General features: G+C 45.1%; 1 pseudogene; it reads left to right on the top strand.

Moving 5' to 3' along the window:
- On the top strand, positions 1 to 452 carry LOC129514703 (immunoglobulin heavy variable 3-74-like; annotated as a pseudogene).
- The last annotated feature ends 8,765 nt before the right edge of the window (positions 453 to 9,217 follow it).

The raw sequence follows: 9,217 nt of genomic DNA, 5'->3' as shown, positions 1-9,217 counted from the left end.
ATGGAGTCTGTGCTCAGCTGGGTTTTCCTTGTCGCTATTTTAAAAGGTAATTCATGGAGAACAAGAGACCTCGAGTATGTGAGTGGAGATGAGTGACAGAAACAGGGGATGTGGGACAGTTTCCTGACCAGGATGTCTTGTGTCTGCAGGTGTCCAGGGTGAGGTGCAGCTGGTGGAGTCTGGGGGAGACCTGGTGAAGCCTGGGGGGTCCCTGAGACTCTCCTGTGTGGCCTCTGGATTCACCTTCAGTAGCTACTGGCATGAGCTGGGTCCGCCAGGCTCCAGGGAAGGGGCTGCAGTGGGTCGCAGAGATTAACAGTGGTGGAAGTAGCACAAGCTACGCAGACGCTGTGAAGGGCCGATTCACCATCTCCAGAGACAACGCCAAGAACACGCTGTATCTGCAGATGAACAGCCTGAGAGCCGAGGACACGGCCGTGTATTACTGTGCGAGGGACACAGTGAGGGGACCTCAGTGTGAGCCCAGACACAAACCTCCCTGTAGAAGGGGATCGGGACCACCAGGGGGTGCACACTCCTCACCACTTCTGTCTTGAAGGCCCAGGAGCAGGTGCAGAGGGAGGTTCTGGGCAGGTTTCCTGTCGGGGTCTGGGCTTCCTCTCCAAGGAGCAGTTTCCCCCAGGGAGCCTCTCTGAACACTTGATTATGTGTTTACCTCTTCAGTCTCTTTCTTAGAGACTTAGAAATTCAATATAGCACTTGCACTTACTTGTACTTAACTTTTCCTGACCTGAAATACTAATCAATGACAAATAACTCCATTGACATCATCTGAACATTTTCATGAGTCCCAGTGACACTCCCTGTAGATCACAGGACCCCAAGCTCACATGCTGTCTTGTACATCACGGTACAGAGGAATCTCCAATGAACACAATAGAAAAGAGACATTCTACCAAAATGTTAATAATGTCCGGGGAGTGTCATTCCCAGTATGACATGGTAGGGGGGTGGACTCAGAGGTAACTCACACACACACACACACACACACACACACACAATCACAGAGAGTATAACCATTCATCACCTTCACCTTCATGTCTGATGAGAACAAGGCAGGCCTCTCATCACATCATAAATGCCTGGGTGGTGCCAAGGAAAGACACTGGCTCAGGGTGTGCATTATGGGTCATTGGTGGGGACAGGGTCTTGCTCTATGGGATTTGGGGAGGAGGTGGGGCACTAGGGGAGCACTTAGGTCAGGAGGTGCAGCCTTATGATGGGATCAGGGCCCTTATACACCAGGACTGGGAAACCTCCCTGCACACTGGCCCATGTGAGGTGATGGGGAAAGGACGGGGTAGGACTTGTGTCCTCTCCAGACACATCAGCCTGAACCTGGACCTCAGATGTCCCAGATTCCAGATGTGTGAGAATGAGTGTCTGTTGTTTGATCCACCCAGTCCATGTACGATGTTCCAGGAGTGGGGACAGGATAAGTCATTTTTTTCTTTGTTTAAATTGAATTTACCAATATTTACTACACACTCAGGGCCTATCACATCATGTGCCCCCCTTAACACCCATCACCCAGTTGCCCCATCCCCACTCCCTCCCTTCCAGCAACACTCAGGTTTTTTCCCCTGAGTTCAGTGCCTTTAATGATTTGTCTTCCTCTGTAGTATCACTCCACTAAGTTTCACTCCTTCCCTTATGGTCTCTTTCAATATTTCCTATATTCCACATATGAGTGCGGCCATATCATTGCCTTTGTGTGATTGATTTATTTCTCTCAATATAATACCTCCAGTTCCATTCATTTTGAAGGAAATGTTATTTTGTGATATTCATCATTTCTGACATATGTGTAATATCCCAAAATATGTATAAACCACATCTTTTTTTGTATTTTTTATTTGAGTTCCATTTGGCAACATATAGCATAACACCCAGTGCTCATCCCACCATGTGCCCCAGTCAGTGCCCATCACCCAGTCACCCCCACCCCCTGCCCACCCTTCCACTACCCCTTGTTTTTTTCCAGAGTTAGGAGTCTCTCATGTTCTGTCATTGTCTCTGATATTCCCCACTCATTTTCTCTCCTTTCCGCTTTATTCCTTTTCACCATTTTTATATTCCCCATCTGAATGAGAGCATGTAATATCTGATGGCTGTGTAATACCCCACTTTATATATAGATCACATCTATCCATTCTTCTGTCAATGGACACCGAGGCTCCTTCCACATCTTCTTTATCACTCTTCTGTAGAAGGGCATCCTGATTCCTCCCAGAGTTTGGCCATTGTGGACATTGCTGCAGTGAACATTGGTGTACAGGGGTCATTTCATTTCATTAAATTTGTGTGTTTGGGGTAAATACTCTGTAGTGCAATGTCTGCATCCAAGCATGGCTCTATTCTCCCTTTTTCAGGACATTCCTTTCTGTTTTCTGGAGTGGCTGAACAAGCCTGCCTTTGCACCAAAAATGAAAGAGAAAGTTCCACTTTCTCAATATCCTCCCTTATATTTATTGTTTCCGGCCTTGTTACTTTATCCATTCTGAGTTGTATAAGTGGGATCTTATTGTGGTTTTCATTTGTATTTCCCTGATGACAAGTCATGTGGCTCATTTTTCTCATCTGCTGGTTCGCCATGTGTCAGTGTTCTTTGGAGAAAAGCCTGTTTGTATTCTCCCTATTTCCTGACTGGATTCATTGTTTTGTTGGGTGCTGACTTTGTTAAGGAAATATCTTGTCCTATTCTGTATGTTGCCTTTCATTTTGTCGCCTGCTGCATTGTTGTACAGATTCTATGTTGATGAAGTCCTGATAGTTTATTTTTCCCTTTGTTTCCTATGCCTTTTGAGAGGTGCCTTGCTAGCAGTCCCTAAAACTGAGGACAAAAATTTGCTACCTGAATTCGTCTCTAGGATTTGGATGAATTACTGTCTCAGATTTCGGTATTCATCCATTTTGAGATTATCTTTGTGTTTGGTGTAGCTGAATGCTCCACTTTCATCCTTATACAGGTGGATGTCCAGTTTTTTTCAGAACCATTTATTGATGAGACTTTCTTTCATTAGATATTTTTTCTTGCTTCTTGAGGAGTAGTTGTCCATAGAGCTGAGGGTCCATTTCTGTGTTCTCTGCTCTGTTCCATTGACCTATGTGTTGTTTTTGCCAGTACCAGGCTATCTTGATGATAAAGACTTTATAATAGAGCTTGTCTGCAAACATTGTGATGCCCTTGAGCTGTAGTTTTGTTTCTGTTTGCTTTTTTCCCAAAATGTTTCTACCTGTTTGGCGACTTAGGAAAGAAATTGAAGAAGACACAAAGAGATGGAAAACATTCCATGCTTATGGATTAGAACAATGAATATTGTCAGGATACCTGTGTTGCTCAAAGGTTGAGTGTCTGCAATTGGCTCAGGTTGTGATCCTGGGGTCCTGGGATGGTGTCCTGCATCAGGCTTTCGAAGGGGAGCCTGCTTCTCCCTCTGCCTATGTCTCTGCCTCTGTCTCTGTGACTCTCCTGAATAAATAAATTAATCTTTAAAACAAAAACAAAAATAAATACTGTGAAAATCTCTATGCTGCCCAGAACCTTCTACATATTCAAAGCAATCCTTGTGAAAGCATCCTGGACATTTTTCACAATGTATGAACATATAATCCTAAGATTTTTATGGCACACACAGAGATATTAGGGACACATTGATGCTCTGGCATGGCCCTGCTGTATTTGTTGTGAGAAGTATCAGGTAACTGCCCTCATCCAGTGAAGTGTGCATTTCTCACCTGGAACTAGGACTAACCTGTTGCAAACCATAGGTATCTGTCAAAAAGTCACAGTGGACACAGAGAAGGATTACAATGATACAACAGTATCATTTCCATTTGAGTACCATCATGCCAGGTTCGTCCCCTGCAGGAGTGGAATTCTGTGAGTTCATATATTCCTCTCTTGTCCTTAAAATCCTTGACAATAGCTTCTGCAAGCAACCTCCCTCCTGCTGTCATCCCTACAGTTGTATCTCCCCAATGTCAACAGCACACAGCTCCAACACTCCAATACCTGCTCATTATTCTATTAGGAACTTTCTGTTGATGTTTTTCCAACTCTGATCTATTTCATGGATGTTTGAAATGATTCCAGGGATGTGACAAGCCCTGAGTCCCCCTAATCTTCTGATATGCTAACTTCTCCCTACCATATTTACTTATACTAAAGACAGTGTGGAGAATTCTCTCTGATTTATATGTTGGAGGTTAACCTTGAACCCTGGTGTTTTGTTTCAGAATATTGTAAACTTATTTTCGCCCCTATTCTGATTCTGGATCCTATGGACTCATTTGTGTTTGTAAAAGCCTATTGAGTATTGTACTAATATATTATATTAAGTTTCAGGAAGTAATTACAGACATATGTGGTCCATACACATAAGGTCATTCAACAAGTGACAAAAAGGAGCAATGCACCTCCTAGCTGTCACTTTGGGGCTTCCAGGAAGGCACAGATGCTCCCAAAGGACTAGAATTACAGGAATAGTATTGGCAGGACTCTGTGTCTCTCTGCAGGTGACACAGGTGCCAATTGGGTGGTGGGCTCTGCTTGCAGTCTTCTTGATGCATATTATCCATTCAAGGATGGAAAGGGGGGTACTCAGGAGGATCAGCAGTTCAGCATCACATTCCTCCCAGCGCCTGATCCTAGAGATCAGGGATCAAGTCCCACATCAAGCTCCCTGCATCGAGCCTGCTTCTCCTCTGCCTCAGTCTCTGCAACTCTCTCCCTGTGTGTGTCTCTCAAGAATAAATAAATAAAATATTAAAAAACAAAGGTGGAATGGGCTAGATTTGGAGACAGAACAGAAGTCCTGTATGCAGCCCACAGGGTCGGGGGACTGGTCTAGGAAAACCAAAATAACGGTTGATCAGAGGTACACATTGAAATTGAATTGAAACTGAAATTTCCTGCCGCATTTGTTATCAAAAATACCTGATAAATCCATAGAAGAGGTTCATGGTAGATGTTTTTCTTCTCTTAGATGAAATATAGTATTTGAATGTAAAAGGAAGTCATGAAAACTTACAGTGGAAAGGCAGCACTACACTGTTAGTTCAGGAAGGATAAGAAAAATACAAATATAGGCTATACAATGGAAAATGTTCATTCTGACACCAGTTTATTGTATCCCAAACTCTACCTGAGTGAGCTCATTCTGCATCAGGTAAGCTCATCAAAGCGATTACAGAAGATCACAGATTTAACTGCAGTGGAACACAGTGACTGAGTTTTTAGGGACTTACAAATAGAACTGCATTACCTGAAACCCTCTGAAATTCAGCTAAATTCTAAATTTAGCAAAATCATGCGATCCCCAATACATGCGGGATCCACTATTCTAAGGAACCCTGCCACTCTGTCCTTCAGGGGTTTCAGAAGGGCAGTAAATCCTGTGGAGAGGAGCACAGGCCAAGAATCTGGGGTTAGACTCACCTGAAAATGTGCACAAGGACATATTAGAAACCCTCTACAGTTTAAGGGGCAAGTTCACTTCACTGTATGGAGAAACATGACACCTCCAAACCAAGAGTTATATGCAGGGGGGGGGGAGGGGCAAGATGGCGGAAGAGCAGGGTCCCCAAATCACCTGTCCCCACCAAATTACCTAGATAACCTTCAAACCATCCTGAAAATTTACGAATTCGGCCTGAGATGTAAAGAGAGACCAGCTGGAATGCTACAGTGAGAAGAGTCCGCGCTTCTATCAAGGTAGGAAGACGGGGAAAAAGAAATAAAGGAACAAAAGGCCTCCGAGGGGGAGGGGCCCCGCGAGGAGCCGGGCTGAGGCCGGGGCGAGTGTCCCCAGGACAGGAGAGCCCCGTCCCGGAGGAGCAGGAGCTGCACCAACCTTCCCGGGCGGGCGGAAAGGGGCTCGCAGGGAGTTGGAGCAGGACCCAGGAGGGCGGGGATGCCCTCGGGCTCCCGGGGACACTAACAGACACCTGCGCCCGGGAGAGTGCTCCGAGCTCCCTAAGGGCTGCAGCGCGCACGGCGGGACCGACCGGAGCAGCTCGGAGGGGCTCGGGGGCGGCTCCGCGGAGGGGGCTGCGGGGCGGGAGCGCGAATCCAACAGCGCAGGCCCCGGAGCACAGGGCGCCGGGACACAGCCCAGGATCCGGCCTCCCCCGGGACAGGCAGAGGCCGGGAGGGCCCAGGACAGCAAGGACGCTCCTGCCCCGAGCTGAGCAGATCAGCGGCCCCGCCCCGGAGCCTCCAGGCCCTGCGGACGGAGAGACCGAGAGCCCCGAGCCCCGTAGTTCCTGCGGAGGCTGAATCCAGGCTTCCAGAGTTGCCATAGCAACTGCGACTGTTCCTCCTGGGGCCCACGGGGTAAACAACCCCCGCTGAGCCCTGCAGCAGGCAGGGGCAGAGCAGCTCCCCCAAGTGCTAACACCTGAGAATCAGCACAGCAGGCCCCTCCCCCAGAAGACCAGCTAGAGGGACCAGTGATACTCCCCCGTGTTCCAATACAACTTGTTTTTGGCCACTCTGCACTGAGCAAAATGACTAGAAGGAAAACCTCACTTCAAAAGAAAGAATCAGAAACAGCCCTCTCTCCCACAGAGTTACAAAATCTGGATTACACTTCAATGTCAGAAAGCCAATTCAGAAGCACTATTCTACAGCTACTGGTGGCTCTAGAAAAAAGCATTAAGGCCTCACGAGACTTCATGACTGCAGAATTTAGATCCAATCAGGCAGAAATTAAAAATCAATTGAATGAGATGCAATCCAAACTAGAAGTCCTAACGACGAGGGTTAACGAGGTGGAAGAACGAGTGAGTGACATAGAAGACAAGTTAATGGCAAAGAGGGAAACTGAGGAAAAAAGAGATAAACAATTAAGGGACCATGAAGACAGATTAAGGCAAATAAATGACACTCTAAGGAAGAAAAACCTACGTTTAATTGGGGTTCCCGAGGGCGCCGAAAGGGACAGAGGGCCAGAATATGTATTTGAACAAATCCTAGCTGAAAACTTTCCCAATCTGGGAAGGGAAACAGGCATTCAGATCCAGGAAATAGAGAGATCCCCCCCTAAAATCAATAAAAACCGTTCAACACCTCGACATCTAATAGTGAAGCTTGCAAATTCCAAAGATAAAGAGAAGATCCTTAAAGCAGCAAGAGACAAGAAGTCCCTGACTTTCATGGGGAGGAATATTAGGGTAACAGCAGACCTCTCCACAGAGACCTGGCAGGCCAGAAAGGGCTGGCAGGATATATTCAGGGTCCTAAATGAGAAGAACATGCAACCAAGAATACTTTATCCAGCAAGGCTCTCATTCAAAATGGAAGGAGAGATAAAGAGCTTCCAAGACAGGCAGGAACTGAAAGAATATGTGACCTCCAAACCAGCTCTGCAAGAAATTTTAAGGGGGACTCTTAAAACTCCCCTTTAAGAAGAAGTTCAAGTAACTCTGAACGTGAATGGGCTTAATGACCCCATCAAAAGGCGCAGAGTTTCAGACTGGATAAAAAAACAGGACCCATCTATTTGCTGTCTACAAGAGACTCATTTTAGACAGAAGGACACCTACAACCTGAAAATAAAAGGTTGGAGAACCATTTACCATTCAAATGGTTCTCAAAATATACCCTAAAAACTACAGAACACTTCTGAAAGAAATTGAGGAAGACACAAAGAGATGGAAAAATATTCCATGCTCATGGATTGGCAGAATTAATATTGTGAAAATGTCAATGTTACCCAGGGCAATTTACACGTATAATGCAATCCCTATCAAAATACCATGGACTTTCTTCAGAGACTTAGAACAAATTATTTTAAGATTTGTGTGGAATCAGAAAAGACCCCAAACAGCCAGGGGAATTTTAAAAAAAGAAAACCATATCTGGGGGCATCACAATGCCAGATTTCAGGTTGTACTACAAAGCTGTGTTCATCAAGACAGTGTGGTACTGGCACAAAAACAGACATATAGATCAATGGAACAGAACAGAGAACCCAGAAGTGGACCCTGAACTTTATGCTCAACTAATATACGATAAAGGAGGAAAGACGATCCACTAGAAGAAAGACAGTCTCTTCAATAAATGGTGCTGGGAAAATTGGACATCCACATGCAGAAGAATGAAACTGGACCACTCTCTTGCACCATACACAAAGATAAACTCAAAATAGATGAAAGATCTAAATGTGAGACAAGATTCCATCAAAATCCCAGAGAAGAACTCAGGCAACACCCTTTTTGAACTTGGCCACAGTAACCGGAGAAGGACAAACAGTGTATGTTCTCATTCATTTGGGGAATATGAATAATAGCGAAAGGGAATATAAGGGAAGGGAGAAGAAATGTGTGAGAAATATCAGAAAGGGAGACAGAACATAAAGACTTCTAACTCTGGGAAATGAACTAGGGGTGGTGGAGGGGGAGGAGGGTGGGGGGTGGGGGTGAATGGGTGACGGGCACTGAGGGGTACACTTGACGGGATGAGCACTGGGTGTTATTCTGTATGTTGGTAAATTGAACACCAATAAAAATTAATTTATATAAAAAAAAAGAGTTATATGCAAATACAATTACAAAGTACCACGTGGACACAAAGTCTGAAGTCTGGAATATTACATAATAAAAACCACAGTTTTTCAAAGAAGTAAATATGAACATACAAAGGCAGTCACATCTCTGGTCACAACAGTTTCACAGAAATGATCCCAAGCTGAGTATATACTGAGAGGACATGTATATAGGGGCCTCTCTCTATTGAATAAAACATCCCAGACCTGATCCTGCATCTGAGAGAGGAGCCCCAGTCCCAGGAACAATAGGTGACCCATTTAGTGATCAGGACAAAACACAACTCACCATGGAGTCTATGCTCAGCTGGGTTTTCCTTGACACTATTTTTAAATATATTTTTATATAAGTAAAAAAGACTATCAACTGGAAAAAGGACAATCTCTTGAACAAGTGGTGTTGGGAACATTGGACAGCTGCAAGTAGAATGAACCTGGGCCACATTCTTACACTCCACACAAAGATAAACTCAGAGTAGATGAAAGACCTAAATGTGAGGCAAGAAACCATCAAAATCAAGGAGATTTTGTGACCTCAGCCACAACAGGTTCTTGGTACTCGAATCTCCAAAGGGAAGGGAAACAAAAGGAAGAGTGAACTCTATGGACTACACAAGGAAGGAGCTGTCGTACAGCTGTGGAAACAC

The sequence above is a fragment of the Nyctereutes procyonoides genome, unplaced genomic scaffold (assembly GCF_905146905.1).
Source record: "Nyctereutes procyonoides isolate TBG_1078 unplaced genomic scaffold, NYPRO_anot_genome, whole genome shotgun sequence".
In the NCBI taxonomy this organism is placed as follows: domain Eukaryota; kingdom Metazoa; phylum Chordata; class Mammalia; order Carnivora; family Canidae; genus Nyctereutes; species Nyctereutes procyonoides.
This window is presented reverse-complemented; position numbering and strand designations above follow the sequence as displayed.